This window comes from Solea senegalensis, linkage group LG9 (genome assembly GCF_019176455.1).
Source record: "Solea senegalensis isolate Sse05_10M linkage group LG9, IFAPA_SoseM_1, whole genome shotgun sequence".
Taxonomy (NCBI): domain Eukaryota; kingdom Metazoa; phylum Chordata; class Actinopteri; order Pleuronectiformes; family Soleidae; genus Solea; species Solea senegalensis.
This window is the reverse complement of record NC_058029.1, coordinates 14,812,348-14,831,440: the sequence shown is the minus strand read 5'-3', so window position 1 is coordinate 14,831,440 and position 19,093 is coordinate 14,812,348. Positions and strand designations below refer to the sequence as shown.

Here is a 19,093-nt window from a genome sequence, read left to right as displayed (position 1 = left end):
TCACCACTTTCGCCAGTGCTGTCGCTAAATAATCCAGACTCCTCTGTTAAATATTGGCATTTTAGAACTGTCCTTGTCAAATGTTGGAGATTAAAGCTTGTTTTCGGGAATTTTCAAGTCTTTTTAACTGATCTACAGTTCGGCATTGTTCAGTTTGATTTCTGTGTACGATTGTCATGCTCATGACTTCAGTGGCCAGCAGTCTGTTGACGTCACATTTAGTATTGGCTCTGCTCGCCTGGTACCAGGAACTATCCCTAATGGAAAAGCAAAAAAAAAAAGTCATGCTGAAACTGTGTAGTGGAAAAGCACAAATAGTCACAATCACAATTGAGTCTGCTTGCGAACACGATTGTGCGATATTGAAAAGTTTGCTCTGCCAAAAGCAATCCAGCAGTACCTGAACAGATGCCTGACTACATCACAAATGCTGCTGTTTCCTTCAACATGCAGCTCCAATTAAATTTCCTGGATGCAGTCTGGACAAGTAACACTAGTGAAGTGAAGTTTAAACAAGAACTATCTCTCTCTGTATGTGTGTGTGTGTGTGTGTGTGTGTGAAAACTAGGTCATACACAAGGTCTTAGAGACTGCAGAATGTTTTGGTAATTACTCAGAAATCAACAGGGGGTGATAGAGGTTCCACTCTGAACCTTTTTTTTAAAAAAAAACTCCTTTGTTTCTAGAAGTGATGTCATTTGTTATACTGATGACTTATGAGAGGATAAGGTTGTTCCCAATGTCACCCTTGAGCCTCATAGAGCTTTTCACCCACACACACGTGGAGCTATTTACATGGCACAGGTGGCAGGTCAGTGAAGACTGTAGAGTCTGACAAACACACACACACACACACACACACATATGCACGCTGTCTCATTATCTCTGCTTCAGTTAATTCATGGTCGCAGATCAAACACTTCACAATGATATAGCCTACACTCCGCCACATATCATAGAACGAAAGAACGAAATGGATGAGGACTGACTAACAGCTGTCTTGTAATTTACAGTTCTGTCATCACTGCAGATTATACAAAACAAAAAAGACACAAGAAACGGCGATGGCCAGATACCGCATGATGTTACCACACAGTGCAGATGCAGTCATGAAAAAAGACGGAAGACATGGTTTCAAGCAGCTGTTGGTTTATGACTTATAATTATTGTCATAACCATAACTGTCAGTCAGCACCACATAGTCTCCTTGGTGTGCATGGGCTCACCACACCATCAGAGAACTCCTCTGTTTTGTACTTTGTTTTGTTGAATTTATTTGTTTATTTCCTCTGCACATTTGGTGAGTCACGGTCCTCCTCCTGTCACCCTGGAAAAGAAATGAGGAGGCAAAAAAACAAAACAAACGCTTTCTAAATGGAATAAATGAATACATTTTGGTTTGTCCACAAAAACACAGAAGAGTAAAAGTAGTTTTTTTTGTTTTGTTTTACTTCCTCCTGTTTGTAGTATTCCCGCTCCTGCTCACTTTCTCCCTCCCTGTCTCCTTTTCATTTGTGCACCTTCAAATCAATACAAATCCAACCAAATGTAAAATCAGCCGTGCCATGAATGCATATTTCAACAATGTCATTCTTCTCTTATTTACACCACTCTGAAGCTGCCGCCACCACCACAGGAATGACAGCCCTTATTGGGATTCTGTCGCATGAAGCCCGCAGATTTGAATGCTAAACCCATTAGTCAAGTATCACTCACAGTCAGAGCTGGCGATGATAAATAACCCAAGCAGAGAAATCTGATTAGGAAAGACGGAGGCAGGGGATCTGAGGGAATGAGTAACAGCAATGTCGGCTTTATCGGGCCCCGAGTCAGATTGGAAATCACACACCGAGAAAACATGAAATGTTCATCTGCAATGGGTTGTATCGGCTGTTTTCCTGGTTGGGACCTAAAAAAAGTGTGTCTCTGGTGGCTTGCAATTACATGAAAGCTGAAATCTGCAAGTGTGTTGCTAAGCTCTGACACGCCAAAGAGACACTGAGCCGAACTGCCGCCTGGTTAAACAGTATATTTTGACCGGCGGGAAAGAGGCAGTTTCAGGGTGGAACTGTTGCCTTGAGGGTGAGGTAGTGGTTGAGTGAATCATTCACATTCACCTGGCAGGCGAGCGAACACAGACAGGCTGACACGAATACACAGTTTGTCTCTTTAACACAACCTCTGTTTACTCTTTTCATCTCAGACGCGGGGATCTTACATTTTGTCTGCTCCCCCAAAAACACAAAAGGTGTTCACACTGCATTTGACCTTTCCGTGGTTTACTCATTTCGGTGCATCTGTGCGAGTGTGAATATTTCATACTGCGAGCTGTATTTCTCGCTGACACTTACGCATGATGCTATTTGTTATCACGCAACTAACTGTGCTCTTTGTTGTATGCCCTCTGGGGGTTTTCGCAGCAGACAGTCATGCTTCACTGGTTTTACAAGGACTGGCATCAGGTGTGTTTCGTCTCCTCACGCTGCCAATCTCTCACCAGAGAGGACAGGTTACCAAAAACAACCCACTCGTGAGTTTACGTCATGATTACTCGTCTAGCTCTAGACAGTGTGAACCCAGATCTTAAAGTTAAACAACTTTAACAGTGAAGACAGGCTCAACACATGCTCATATATGCGATATAAGCCACACGATGCGTCGCTCTTCCTATCATGACATTGCATTGAGTGCTGTTTTAAAGTAAATCATTTGTGAGTGTATGACACACAGTACACGTGGGGTTAAAATCAAGCAGTTTATTGTTAAAAACCTCTACAGCTCACTGTCGTGACTTTTTTTTTGTGTTTAATCCTGGCGACCTCTCTGAATGTGGATTAGCCTCAGAGTAGGTCACTGCACTCAGCCAATGTTCATCACGACACACATGACGCATGTCACTCCACATGTGCCACAGCTTGTCTCTCTCACGTTTGTTTTGTCAGTAAAATAACGGAACATGGACAAAAAATGAACATGTCCTGCATGCTGCCTTTGATTAGAGACACATTTTCGTTTTTTTTTTTTTTACAATTTATCGTATCACATTTTCCAATATTTGTTCCTGTGATTTTAGCCAGTGTCAGACCGATACCAATACCAATAGTATCAGGCAGAGATGGGCACTCAAGTCTGAGTCGAGTTTTTCTTGCTAAATAACAAGAAATATTGATCCTCACTTGTTTGTAGTTGTGTCACGTTTTGGTTTGTTTTCAATAGATGTTTTGCAAAATACATTCATGAAGTTGAAGGGTGTATTGCGTGTTTCTTCAAATTGCACTGCGGTAGACCTTTCAGAGTAAACGTACAAATGATCCATTTCAATCCTGGACTGTACGGATCGTACCACTACAGTACATGCTTTGAATTCATACGATTCAACAATGCAGTGTTAGGGACAGAGCCAAACAGAGACTTGAGACTTGGACTTGTAAAAAGTATATCAGGTCATCCTTAAACGTTATGAACCATGAAGCCTCTGCAAAGACCATAATTGACACGTTGTGTCCATCACCTCTCTGTGCTCTTTTTTTTTCCCCCCGCATAGAAAATGTGTTTGTTTTTTTAAACAGCTGCATTTCTGAGCACGAGCCCACTAAAAAGGTCAGTGTGGACTCAGCAGTCAACATCTCAATGAGACAATCAATTCAGACCCCCTAACCTGGTCACTCAGGTCAGGTATATACATTTACAATGATTATAATAACCCTTAAGGTCAAGCTGAATTCAATTACATCATTTATCTCTGTACAGCAATTATATCCATGACCGTGGTGATTCTGTGCAAATGAAGGTGCTGTAAATCTTGTGATCAGAAATTAATTTTAGGGTAAAATAAAATAAATAAATAAAATGAAGTCACAAACTGTGCTGGCAGCCCGAGACAAACAAATGCACTGTAACATCAAACCATTAGTCGTGGTTAATTATTAAGAGCAAATTCAATTTAGTTCCCTGACATGCTCATATACCCTCTATACTGGACCACTTATAGGTTGTATAAGTATTCCCTGTGACAAACAATTACACAAACACACACACACACACACACACTCATGCTCGCATACATCGATTGACCTTTCCCATGGAGCATTATTAATACATGCAGGTCGTATTAGGAAAGGTTAACGAGCAGGAGGGCCACCATTGCTCACGCTGAATGCAAACAAGAACAGTGGAGGCCCGCGCCGTCACAGGTGAGAGAGGTGGTCACGTGACTCTCAGAAAGCTATTTATTTTATATCATATCATGTAAATACAGTCATCACACAATACACACACACACACAGAACAGGAGTTTTTATGTGACATGGGTTGACGGACGTCTGCGCTCTGATTCCCTGTCTCTTTCAAAATTGTCGACTATAAAAGTGTAAAAAAAACAAAAAAAAAAACTTGTTTACACATTTTCATGACATGTTCGCTCTTGTGGCCATTCCAAAACAGAGTGTGATGTCATTACAGAGCAAAGCTTATCGTGAGATTTTCACTCTTAATCGGTGCGTCTCACCACCCTCAGGTCTAAGGTTTCGAGCCAGTGTCTTCACTCACCACACCCGGCGTCACTGATGGCCGCGGCTGGATGTGGTCGCGCATGTGCTTTGTTGCTTCAGGTGACCACACCCTACAGTGATGTCACGGGTTCCTGGAGGTCAGCAAAGACAAGACTTTGCGGAGGTGTTAAGTTACTCTCTTTGAAACGCCGCAAGAGCCATTAGGGTGGAAAACCTCGCTGTCACACTTTGGCACAAAAGAGTGCGCAGAGTTCATTCCGTAGTTTTCTTTCCCCACAATCGACAAAAAAAACAAAACATGGCCGTTTAGAAAACGTGCATGTTTTCTCTAAGAGGGTTGTTTTGGAAAACAATGACAGTCTTCTCCTGATAATAGGAAAAATCTGATAAGATAATGGAAATCACAACCATTTCCAAAAGCCAACAGTTGCTTTGATGTCAAAAAGACAGCGGCACAGAAATCAGATCTGACTACAGTATGTGTCATCCGGGAAAGTGAGGCACAGGGGAAAAGTACATATATAACGAATGTACATCACAAATCATCTGAAGCTGTTTCTTTTTTTTCTTTTATATCCAGAAAATGTCCCAGTCAAACGGAACATATGTCCTAAATGACCTGGAATATATCTTTCCTTCCCACATCACAGTGTAGCTTCGCACGGATCAAAGCTTTATGGCCCTGGACACTATTTAAAATGTGTGGAGTCACAAAAATAAATGTATGTCGGAAATGACTTATGTTGCTCTCTCCCTCTCTCTCTCTCTTTCTCTAACTAGGTCAGTGTGATGATGGTGTCAGTGTCTGGACTCAGCAGCAGCATATTTGCATCAGTCATCCCAACTAGACCGTGAAGAGAAGGATTTCCCTGCTCCGTTGTACCAGTGAGTCAGTGAAATATACCCTCATAAAACCCTGAAAAGAGGCCTGAGGATAACTTAGATCCATTTAATGGGCTGAACTTCACTTTGCACTCCGCTGTCGGCAATGCAGATATATCATACGTGCAAAGTCACATCGCATGAGACCGTTGTTTCACGTAATGGAGGTTAAAAGGCACGTAGACATCACTTATGGGTTAATTACTGAGGACTTGTCTCAGTAGTTGCAGTTAAATAAAGCAATGATTAAAAAAACACACATTTTGATAAAACTACACACAGGTGTAACTTCTACTATTTTTATCTCGCCTCGGAATTACAGGAGGCAGGTGCATGATCAAACGTTCAAAGCACGCGATGAGGAGTAGCAGGACAAAAAAAAAATCATTCAGGGCTGTGAGCGGCATCAACACTTTGCGATGCAATGTGCTTAATTCTGCTGAGACACCGAAACAGCCCTCTGGTGTGCTTTAAGGTTGGATAAAAACTCAGTGGTGCTGCCAAAGCTCTGCAACCAAATGCAGCTTCTAATTAACCCTGCCCATCCAAATTTAGAAGGCTGTGGTAAAAAAAAAATTTCCATGATATAAGCAGCCTCGGGATGTCCCTATACTTTTGGGCATAATTAATTGAACAGACAGGCTTGTTGGGTCCTATCAAAAATAGCACAGGACAAAATTGCAAGGAGGCTAAAAGGTGGTTAATTAAAGTCACGGTGAGAGCTGAGCGCAACTCACATAGCGCACGTTACAGGCACTGATCTCGGTTCCTTGTGTCAAGCCATGAACACAAGCCAGGTCTTGTTGTTCTTTCAGGTTTTCATGAAGGAAACGTTTGACAGAATACGACCAAGGCTCCTTCTCTCGAAAATGGACAATATGTCAGACTGACGGGAAAGAAACAGGAGGCCGGGGATGGGTACAGGCGTTAAGGAAGATAAAAGTCTCTTTTAACTCATCAGCTCACTCACATTTCCTCCCATCTTCCTTCTCTCTCTCTCTCTCTCACACTCCAGTCTTTCTCTCAGGTAAATTTGAAACAAGAAAGGGCCCCATTGCCACTTTCATCACTTTGTCTTTCTGCTCTTTCCCTCTCTGGCACATAAGAGCTTTGTTGATAAACCCACTTTAAGGTGTCCGTCAGAAGTTTTCGCTGAACCTCTTCACCCTATCTGAGCGGTACACGCCGTGGTGCGTTTCGCGTCGCGCGTGAATGCAGAATGCCAGATGAGTTTAGATGGCACGCTGCTACCAGATCTCAGACGAAGACACGGAAAACACATTTGATCAGTGGTACCACTAGCTGTGCAAAATGGACAGTTTCTCTGCCAAGGCAGCGTGCTGTTGGCGGGCGCTGCAGTGGGACAGAGAGAGAGAGAGAGACTGTCGCAGAGTCTCCTGCTCACTTAGCACTTCACACACAGTCTGTCGCACTGTGTTACACACTCAGCAAAAGCATTAAACGAAGTGCTGTGTGTTTTCTGAGATGCACCAACAAAATCAGTCCTGGGGAAACGGGGTGGGGAGCTATAACAGAAAATCAACAGAAGACAAGTTTTGAGGATTTGTTTGTTGAGAGCTGAGAGTTTTTAACGAGCAGTGACCCCCGCATTGACGTGACATTTACAAATTGATAAAAGTGAAACCACAAGGGGGCCACTGGTGCAATGTGAGCACCTTTTTATCACCTGCACTGTTGCACGCAGTTAGCTTTTTTTGCCCATGTGGAAAAGACAGCAAACGCGCTCACATTCCTTCCTCTCTGCTCTGCCTCCATGTAGATTGTGCTGACACGAACGCACCCCTCACCCACCGTCACCCTCTCATATGCACACACACATCAAACATCACCTCTTCATGGCAAGCACACAACGAGACACAAATACTCCTTCCTTCTAAGTCGCCTGCATCCTCCCCTCCCCGACAACACACACACACAGAACTTTCCATAGGAGAAACACCTGATGTTAGCTAATTAGAGTCGACTCACGAGAGATGTCGCGTTGGCACTTGCAGTACAACTGACATCATGCACCAAGTGAGCATGAGAGTCAGTAAATAGTATGAGCAAGAGTGTGCAAATATTATAACTTCTTCCTCGCGCTCGCTATCTAGGGTTGTATGAAACTTTGGCCGGATTTTCCAAACATTTGGTAAAAGCACACATCAGGAGTTAGTAAATAAGGAGGCGCAACTTGTTAAGCGGCAGTAGCTGTTGACGCAGGGTCGTGTTCATTGCATCCCTCATTTCGTCCTCTTTTCCAGCACAGAGAAATGCAAAGGCGGGAGGGGGCGTGTTGGTCACGTGATTTCTGAACATCCTCTTTTAGTCGCTGAATCTGTTTCCACTGAACTCATTTGCATTCCGTTGTTATCGACATGCAAACTTTTTGCACCTCCCTCAAACGTGAACACTGTAATGCGATATTTTCAAAGTTGTTTTTTTTTTTTATCCTGAGCTCTTGCGTCTGTATTCACACATGCATGTGCCGTATACGATGATGAGTCAAACTCATTGACAGCTTGCGAATACACGAGACCGACTTTCAGTCGCATCATTCCAATCGAAATGCCAACGATCACAGCATTTGACACGCGTAAAAAAAACAACAACAACAACAACGCAGGTGGCGCCGTGAGACTTTTTCACAGCACTATATAATTTTCAGCAAACAGTGAAAAGTGACTGAAAACACAAATCCTCGCGAGGGCAGCTTAGAGTGGAGATTAAGTACTTATGGGCTTTCATGGAAGTGTGCGTGCTGAAAAGTCAAAATATTCCACCAAAAAGAATCGCTCTTTTGAGTATCTCTCGAGCTCTATCTGCTGTCCTGTTTTTATTTTTTTCCACTCAGCGACCGACGAGCATGACACACACACACACACACACACACACACAGATGGACTGATTGCTGACACTTTCTGCCTCCAGCTCTGTCTCACACACACTGTGACAAAAAGAACCAACGCTTCTCATCATAAGTGTCACATCTACAATTGACTGCAGCGTTTGCCATCTATCGTTTTTAACTGCTCTGGGGATGAACGTGTGTTTATGAGTTAAAGTTTAAGCTTAAACACTCTGTGTGTGCTTACTCTCATGCGTCTGTTTATGCTGCTGCATATGATTACTCTTGATAACGCCCATTCACAGTGAAGAGTCAGTAATTGTAAGGGCGGCTTAACCCTTAGAACTTTTTCCATTACTATGTTTAAACGTACACGATATACAGAGGGCATAAGAATGTGCAAAATAGAGTGTCTTATATGCTTTTTTCAGCACAACCTCGACAACCTGATGATTCCTTTTGACCAACTGTATAAACACACCTGAGCAAAGTAGTCAAACTCCTTTTCATGAACAAAAATAATCTATTTTGTGTCTAATGCACAATCTTTGCAACTTTATATCACTCCTAATCATAAATGAATCATAAATTAGACTCAACAATAAAAGCAAAACACCTTTTTTTAAAGCCTGAATAATGTGACCTATAAACACACACGCCCCCAAGATGTCCATATAAGGAGTGGTGTGTTATTACCATGGGTGCACCTGTGGCACAGATCTGTGGGGGTTAACTAAGGGTTAAGGAAAGCTTGTTGGTTAATTGCTTGCAAGGAAACAAATAAAATAAACAATATATCTACAAATATGCTTGATTTTGAGAGAAATATCATGTAAATACAACACTATGTCTTACTGGTAAAGTCACGTTTCAGACAAGTGCACCACTCTCTCAACTGGATTACAACGTGATCAAATGAATTAATTAAATGACAGCTAGTCAAAGTTGAATAAAGGGTAAATACATATGGAAAATATACATAAAAAGGCTGCTCGATTCCCAGCTGTGATTAATGAAGCGAGAGTCTCGGCCGACCCCCCTGACCTGCACCGAGGCCATATAGGAGTAGAGATATGGAGCCCTGAGGCACTGTGGGTGTGCGTGTGTGTGTGTGTGTTAATGTGTGAATGACAGACAGACAGAGTGTGTGTGTGTGTGACATGCTTGTGTTTTTATATGTGTCGGCATACTTAAATACACGTGCACATCTGTATGAACGTACGTGTGTGTGTGTGTGTGTGTGCACTTACCCTGAGGCTGTGACAGATGCATTCTAAACTGTGTTACCCACACAACTCACTGCCTCACTTAATAGTGCATGAGATAAGAACATTTAGACTTCAAAATGTCCTCCCACCCTCAGCCACCCTCCATGGGAAATTGAGTTTTATGGCTCCCCAGCTCAAAATAATACTGCCAGTGGTCAGGACAGTTGGAAATGAATTCAGTTTGAGCGCCTGGACATGTCCTGTTGGGGTTGACATATACAGACACACTAGGAAGTACAGTAGACCATATGGGTGAACGTGTACACACTATGTGATGACCTCATACTTCTAGCTGTCATAACACTTTATCACTTTTCCTCTTCTGAGATTTACCATAACCAAAATATGAGGTCCATCCCTTGTTTCCATAATAGTGACTGATCATTTGCAGTCAGTCTGAAACGCTGACCATATAAAAAAACAAAGATGTTTAGACAACGCAAGAAAATATATTTACACGATGATTAGTAAGCATATCTAGTTTCACAAATTGTTGAAATAGGGGGCAGGACCATTACTTTTGCTCAGAGCAAGGTCTGCAAACTGAGTATTTGCAAATGATGTGTTCAAAATTACAATGCGCTAAGGACTACATTGCAATTTACATACCAATCCCACCTCTGGAATCCTGGTTTTATCACCCTGTGGCGTTACTGGTGCAGTTAAACAAGTGTGGCGACCCGAGGAATGAGCAACGCAATCCAAAACCCCCTCAAAAAGTAATAATTTATCATCCTCCCTGTGCAAGTGAGAGGTAATCTGAGGAGTGAAACCTTCTGAAGTAGCAAACTCTCACAGAGATCGGATGAACAAACCACTATATGTAAGACAGTGACTTAGTGAACATGACACAGAAGCAAAACAAGCTGATCAACTATGGAAAACTAAAGTGGATCATTTAGTGAAGTTAAAGTAAAAAGAAAAAAAAAGTGTTTTAAGACATTTAAGAAAATCCATCAACGGTAAGATACATTAATGCAGTAATGTAGTCAGAGAGAGGTGGAGAGTAGGAGGAAGAGGCAGACAAAGAGAAACTGGCAGACACATACAGAGGGAGAGAAATAGAAACGGACAGGCAGGCAGCCAGAAAGGCCGCCAAGGATCAAGAGAAATAGTGAGGAAGAGAGAAAAAGACAGACAGGAATCCCAACTGTGACAGCAGACCACATTGGGGAAAGGAAACTTCAAGTGTAAATACTGAGAGACAGAAATGCATACAAACATGAAACAGAGAGAGGAATACAAAGGAAAAGGGGGAGCGTCAAAGTGTAACTAGAGGGCAAAGAAAAGGTGGCAGAGAAGGTATAGCAAAAGTGTGTGTGTGTGTGTGTGTGTGTGTGTGTGAGTGTGTGTGGGAGCTTGAGATGAGGAGATAGACATACACAGAGACAGAGTACAGTGCTCAGCAGGGAATCTTACATCTCTGTCTAAGGGCACAGTCCAAAAAAAAAGATACTCCACATGACAAGGACAACTTGTCTTTCCACCCTCTCTTTAGCTTGGCCTCTCAGACTGTGAATCGGGCTGTAAACCAGTCTGTCAGTTATGCACCTTGTGCAAGATTACTCCACAACACATTGCAATATTTGCTTTACAAGAATATTATAATTATTGCTCTCGCACCTGCTGAGAAAGGATGTCCCCGGATGCACTTGCTCTAGTTTGGTGTTGACGTTGAATCAAATACAGAGTTTTATACATTTACAAGGTATGACAGATTATTTTTAGATCGCCTGGAAGCTCCTGGGGTACATGAATCGTCACGGAATGACAGCATATTATCAGTCTGAACATGCTGACTGCCTCTGTGACAAGACTTTGTTTAAAAGTCTGGAGATACCGTTTCAAGTGAATGCAAATTGGTACCTGAAGTTTTGAGTGGTAAAGGTAACATTTGTGGCTGGTGCCATCGCACTGTCACTATCAAATTTACATTTCTGTCCAGCGTGATTTATGTCAGTGTTGAGTGAACTCGCGGTGAACTGGAGCAGGGGCTGGCGTGGTGCTTTTGCGGTCTACAGAGGCCCAGCAGCGTCTCTATGTGAGGGAGAAATTTTAAGTCAGAGAACGAGATAAAGAGACATAGAGGACGGGAAGACGGGGAGGGTAAAGAATGATGGAATAAATTAGAAGGAAGAGCAAAAATAGAATGAGAATAATAAAGGGAGAGGGCAAATGCATACTGGATATTTGCATGTCTGGGTGGCCACAGTTCACTGTGTCAGTTGCTCTCATTACCACACACAGCAGAGAACACCGAAGAGCTTAGTGAGTCGCTGGTACGGGCTAAAGCTTCCACTGTCTGTCCGTATACAACACCAGCAGCACATGCAAACACAAACTGTGGGGGGAAAAGGGTCTAAAAACTCAACCGAGAATCACATTTACCACTCACACATACTGTCGAGGATGGAAGTGGATTATCCCCAGCCCGACTGAAACGCAGCCTGATTGGTGCACAGGGATTAACTTAATGTGTGCAAACATATTCAAATTCCTCCGAATTTAATTTTAGGCAGAAACGAGGCCAGTCAGGTTCCTCTAGGCTGCCTGAGGTGGTGATATGAAGGTAAGGTAATTTGGAATATAAAGTGAGGATGAGTCATATTAATGAACAATTAAGTTGCATGCGAACATTCTTAATTCCCTTTAGGCCAATTAAGGTGTTTACATGGGACCACTTTAATTTGGAAAGAGAGCTAATTAGTCGTGTTAGCAAGATATTAGCCTGAAAGCAGCCTATACTGGTGCAGCAGTCACAGCAGACAGACAGACAAAGTTGATTAAATGTACAAATACAGGGTTTTTTGATTAGATATAATTAATTTAGATTATTTATCATCATTTTTATTGTTTATTCATAAGGGACCGTTCAATTTGGAAATAGCTGATTCATCCTCTGTTTGGTTTCCGAGCAACAGATTACAGGGTCACCGTTAAGCCTAGCCTCTGACAAGCTATCTGAAAGCTAACAGACAGTGTGCATGCTAAAAAGGCTGATGCATAATTGAAAGCATGACTCACTCTTACTCAGCTCATTTCTCAACCACCGACGGAGCCTTGACCTTGACTGAAAATAAATGTGCCTCCACTCTCATTCAGTGCGGAATTGTTAGTCAGTGGCTTAACGATGAGGTGTTGTGAACACCGCTACAGGCTGCACACCAAACGTGTGTGTGTGTGTGTGTGTGTGTGTGTGTGTGTGTTTGGGAGGGGACATGCATGTGTGTGATCATTTCTGTCAGCAATTTACACACACATACAGTAGATGCACAGTTTGAGTCACATTTTAATTTTATTCAGTGAGGACATTAACAAGTACCATGAATTTGACCTTGTGAACTGGTGCTGGCTACACAGCACAGTACAGAATAGCTAACGGCTGACGCATGGTAATTAGATGCATAATAATAAGAGTAGGGCATGACTTGGCCTTATTCAGCCACATTTCCTCCAGAGATTACACATTGACCTCATGTGAAAGCACCTGAAAAGAAATATGTCAGCCTTTATTCTTCACTGCAGCTTTTATATTGTCTATAAAAGCCCAAGATTTAAGTTACAATCTGTATATTAAAAAAAGCACATTACAAGAATCACAGCAGGTGGAAATAAATTCAGTTGGCTATAGTATACATGTTTAAGTGTGCCCAATATTAAGAGGCTTTATATTAAATGTAAATTCCTGCTTAACTCTTGCATGCAGTAAAGAAAAAAGAAAAGAAACCGGGTTCGTCTCCAGCAAAGGCTGCATTTTACATGGCACTACTGCATAATTTAGAGCAGGGCATTTAGTTGGGCTTATTCATCCCATTTCCAGGCACTCAGATTATGCTTCGCACTGGACTGGAAAATGGTGTCAGTGCAGATACTCTTACAGGAAGGCTATCATGCTCTGAGGCATAATCTGCCTCCAGGAAACCCAACTTTTTACGGTCACCATCACTCTACTCCCATGCAGGCAGTTTCCCGGACACAAATTATCTGTGATTTGAATCATAAAGATGAGCTCAATCACAGATAAGGTTTGAGTCATCTCGCATTATGTTATACAACACCATCTTCCAGCACTGTGTCAGCAATGTGGGCATCAGTAATTTGAATTTGGAGCGATACAGTAGATTACACAAATAGAACTGATTGAGTAGGTCTATGTGGACATATTCTTCCAAAAGTCTTACAATTCTTAATGCAACTGGCATTTAGTTCTTCTAAAACTGCTTTATGAATTCAGGCATTTTTCTAAAATATGACAATGCAAATATGATATTTTCCTGTACCTTTTCAAAGAAATGTCCCTACCAGTGTTCTGAATATGTCCAAAATCCACTTGTATGGACATTTTCCAGAGTTCATGTCCAGAAAATAGTTCTATAGCAATGTCTTAAAGGTTCCTCGGACTTAATTTTCAACAAAACGAATGGTCTATCCTATCGTATTAGCTATGCCACAGTATGCACTTATTTTGTTACTAGAATAATAACAGACACATAAAAAGTATATTGATGATTTCAGTTTTTAAACAACACACATGAATATTTCCCAAATAAAGTCTGGTCCAGCTGCCATATTGCTGGGTAAGGCTTTGCTGCTATACTTGTTAACAAGCGATCTGTTATCACTCCAAGGGATTAGTGCAGAAATCTTCATCTCACGTTGTCATCTTGATAAAAGAAGAAAAAAAAAAAAATTGTTGTGAGTCGTGAACACCAAGAAAGAAAGAGGTGCGCTCCATTCACAAAGGCAGACTGAGGGCAATTTAAAGTTTGATACTGTATCTCAGCTAGCGTTAGAGGAGATTATCAGAACACATCGAGCTGAGCGCAGAGATATCTCCATCAAAACAGATCTGGTTCACTCATAACTCCAGTCAAGACAACATGTCTCAGAGCAAAGAAAAGACACAATACAAAATATGTTTTTTGGATAAGTCGTATTGACTATAACAGATAACACATAAAGCACACAATATCATTTAAACACCTGATATTATTTTAGGTATTCCTTGTTTTTCAGTTGTTCCTCACTGTTCAATGTACCACCCACCTCTAATCTGACAGCTACTGTTAATCTAAGCAAGATTACAGCTCTGTACGATATGACAGCTTTTATGGCAACATTACTGTGGATTCACATTATACATGCAGATCAAGACAAGTAAAAAAAATAATAATAATTTAGACCCGCATTTTTTATTTAATTTGACATTTTAAGGCTCCAAGAACAACAGAAGCTGTATTGTGAAACTGTTGAATTGATAAACAATGAAATGTTATGACTGTTGAAAGTTGTGTGTCTGATACACAGGGTTTCTTTGTGGTGGTGTGTGTGTGTGTGGGGAATGGTGTTGAATAAAGATGGAAAGCTCAAGCAGCAGACCCTTTCAAATGAACCAACGCTTCATTCAAAACTGCACCACAAAATAGTCTGTTTGTGGTAAAATATGTGCGAGTCAAATTCAAAGTTGCTGCCTCGCACACACAAAAGACTTTCCTTCTCAGTTTAGATCATGTTGTAGAAAAAAACTGGATCTGTAAAGTCTGAATTTAGTGAGCAGTTACGCTGCAATAAATGGCATTACATTTCAAATAACAGTTATATTTTAATATTCAATAACACTCAAGACTGAAATTACCTGACTCAACCATGAAGGCAAATCATTAAATAGGTAAAGTCAAAAATGAAAAGAAAACACTTCCAGGGCAGCAAGATTTGTATCTCGTTTGGGGCGAGACATTAGATATTCTCATGTGCTTTTAGAACGTCATAACATGTTCATATTTGGAAAGTAAACATTTTTAAATAATTACTGTCAACAACATCACAGTTTCTCTGAATATGAGAAGACGCCAGTTCGAAAACAACACTGGAGAGTTTCATTGTCCTTTGAGTTTGAACCATAGGTTACTGTATGTTGTGGAGCTACATATTCCATATGTGTGAGGATATTCCCTCTACATGTAAATATGTAGCTGGATGAGAGACAGAGGACATTGCATCATCTATGAAGTCTAAACTTCCTCCAGGTTTGGGATGCATTGTAGGCTCAGCCCTGTTTGTTCCTGGTCTAAAAGAGGGCATCATCAGGTTCACGTATGCTCTGTGATAGATACATATGTACAGAAGCCCAAAGAAAAAACATGCCAACGTATAAAGGCCACGTGGAAGTTTGTGGGCAGTGACACACACAAATCAGTTTTTCCTGTTTTGTGAAGACAACGTAAAAACCTTCACTCTCTTCCATTACTGGCAACATTGACGTCTGTCATAGTGCAGACGACTTGCTTCTCTTCCCTCACTTTGGTCTGACACTGCTAGAGCTCAATTAGCCTGTGACAGAGTTCTCTCCTTCGCTCAGGCACAACGTGAGCCTTTCAAACACAACTGGATCAGTGCTCCATTATCTGGGTCACTGTCCGTTTGCTTTTGACCATCAAAGTGGTAAATATGGAGAAGTCAGGAGAAGCTGCAAGACTGTTCACTACACACTGAAAAACAGGCCTTGCACATACTGAACTGGCTGAATCAATTCTCAAATGGATACGTTTAGACTTGTGGTAACTCTCATGAAAACTGCATGCATCTGCAGGGTCAGCAAACGACAGTAAGTATGATCATTTTCTTAACTGCTGTTATGAAACATTTACACACATTAACCAAACTGCTATTTTGCCAGAATCATTCTTGAAAATAGATGGTTGAATACTCACTCACTCACTCATTGTCTACTACTTTTTCCTCCACACGATTACAAAGTAGATCCCCGTATAGAAGGTTTGGGAAACACTGCTGTAAAGGAAATTACTGTTGAGGCACTTTCTAGAATAAGAGTAGCTAAATGAAGCTACAGTGCTTCAGCTATTGGAAGAGCAGTGTTTGTCACGGCCATCTTTGTACCAAGAGTTACAAATGCTGCTAAAATGATTGCGACATGATATCCGCCGTTGTTGGGTGCACACTGTCGGACAAGAAAAGTGTTAGTTTGGACTGTGTACTGTTCTGTTGAAATGCATACACCTGATATGATTGGCTAAAGGCGCTGCTATACTTCCGTGCACATATATCGCAGACCCTCGCGCATCGGGGTCCTGTAGTATCTGACTTCACCATCGGGTGGCGGTACAAGTCTGGACCGTCGGGCAGGGGAGTCGGGGTGTCAGCCGTTCGAGGTTCGAGGTTCGAGGGTCGCCAGGTCGAGGCACGGGTGACTATCCTTGGCGACTACTTCTTCTGTTGGCAAAATGTTTTTTCTGCTTGTTGAACGGGGCTTAATTCTCCACCTACTGGTGGGGCAGAAATTACTATACCGGGGCATTTACACTGCCACTTGGACAGTTGAGCCTTTCTCGAACCCCCCTCCATGACCCACAATACACTTCAGCAATGCTTGACGTTGCCTCATTCAAAATGAATGAGAGGTGTTTGTATATTTGACGCCGCTGCTGCATATGTGTGAGTCTGCCTCCAGGTTCACTATGTCTGCTTACACCTCATTAACATTAAAGATGCATGATAGAATTATGTCTGAGCGTACAAACAGCAGTGCATACAATCAACGCTGTCTTTGAAATGAATGACTGAGTCTTTAAACCGCAGTCAGTCACAGTACTTAAGCTCACCAGCACTGATATCATTTAACTGCACTCTCCTTTCAATATTGAAGCCATTGTAGATCCTTTAATGACGCATCTGTGAGTGTGTGTGTGTGTGGGTGTGTGTGTGTAAAATCACACATCTCACAGCTTTATAATCTCCTATCTACCAGACAATAACAGATTTGTCTGTGATAAAGTCCGAGTCTTCACACATGTGTCTGTCTGGGGAAGTGTCTTAATATGTGTGTGTCCCCGTGTCCATGTGTGGTTCGTGTGTGAATGTGTGTTCCCATGTGGGTATTGCTGATGCAGGCCTGTTCCCTGTGTGCGTTTGTGTGAGGAGCAGATTTAGCTTTGACAAAACCTCAGTCTTTAGACGGATTATCAGTCCGTCCCCAGACAACAACAAGCTGTGCATTTATGGAGGTAATACGTTGGCCTATAATAGACAGACGGACAACTGGCTAAAGCTGTTATTGGAAATTGTGTCCCTATATCTATGCCAGAGCCAGGACGAAGGACAATTAGACCTGCTGCGCACCCCATGCAGGCTCTCATCCAATGAATTTTGATTCAACGCTTATAGTTCTGTGTTTTCTGATTGATTTGTCATGCTATTATTATTCCTGTACGTTTCTGGCTCTTCATATCTTTCTCAGTCTGTTTCTCTCTTTTTCCTTCTTTTTTTCCTGCCCATCATTTGTCTCTTCTCCCTGCTTCATCTCCCTGTGTTCCCTCTCTATCTATCCCTCCCCTCTTTCCTAACACTTTTCCTGATGCGCAGTCATAAAGATAATAATTTATTCCTTTCCCCCGGTTTTTCTGGTATGTATTAGCATGCCAGTAGAACATGTTAACTTATCTCACGGCTGCAGGCGCTGAGTGCTAAAACTAAGCTCTGAAAGTGTGCAACAGGATGACCACACCATGCCTGTAGCTTGGAGAAATAGGACTGTCTTCATGATTAGTAATGGTGGGCCTAATGTTTTACTGCACTGTATTTTTTACTATACTGTAGACACAATACAGTATTGTGTGTGACTCCCTGTGCCTGGGAAAATGGAACATTATTATAATACTGTTTTCATCTGCAGCAGTGTTCCCTTTCTTTGTCACACCACATACTACTGGGTATGTGCAAAAGCATTTGAGTGACCTTTTTGCCCATGATGAACCAACAAACATTTCAGAATAAGGCAAAGCATAAACATGCATGGTCGTGGGCAGGCACGGGACGAGAGTAAAAGTTTATGTTACGATTATCCTGACAAAAAAAATTGCAATGTACCATATTGTTTTAGATTATTTAACAGGTACAGCCTTCTGCACTTACAGTGGTCAGAAAAACAGGAACGATGTCGTTCCCCAAAGGCACATTGAGAAACAGATCACAAGCATTGTATGCTGGTGAGTCACTCCTGTGAAATATTGATTGTTTGTCTTCATTCACGATTAACACGATCACAGAAATTCATCACGATTAACTTATTGTAAGTGCTTTCAATCCCAATAATATTGTATATGCCATCATTAATAATGGGTCAACAGACTTCCACATATAAACTACAACACCAATTTGGACCGCAACTGGTATAGGCCTACATGTAAATGTATAACAATGAACTGGAAGCTGCATTGCCCTCAAACTACATTAAATGAGTAGTAAAACTAAACCTGATAGACTCCCTGAGGCTGACCATGGTATGTCAGAAAGATTTAAGCTCATGCCAGTGATTAGTTATTCAGTGTTCAGTGTTCTACTCTAATGCAGTTTGCATAACATCAGCCCAGCTCACGGACATGTACATAACAGTAATAAAACATGGTTACGTCTGTAGAATTGGTTTCATTGAGCCTAAGGTAAATTACTTTGCTCCAACATGCTTTGTGAGCCCCATCTGTCTTCATCAGAAACAGAATAAAGTACCGTTGTATTAGTGTAATAGCAGATTCACATCAATGAAAGATTGTGGTGACACAGATTTAGTT

At 41.7% G+C, this 19,093-nt stretch overlaps 2 long non-coding RNA genes across 3 annotated transcripts in view; one reads left to right on the top strand and one right to left on the bottom strand.

Moving 5' to 3' along the window:
* Window positions 1-19,093, bottom strand: part of LOC122774950 — a 94,752-nt gene that overhangs the window by 70,395 nt on the left and 5,264 nt on the right. The gene's annotated exons all lie outside the window — the stretch shown is intronic.
* The window catches only part of LOC122774951, a 170,434-nt gene that overhangs the window by 147,940 nt on the left and 3,401 nt on the right, over window positions 1-19,093 (top strand). Inside the window, exon 5 of the long non-coding RNA XR_006361037.1 lies at window positions 5,292-5,396. This is a non-coding gene — a long non-coding RNA (uncharacterized LOC122774951). The remainder of the gene's footprint in view (window positions 1-5,291; window positions 5,397-19,093) is intronic.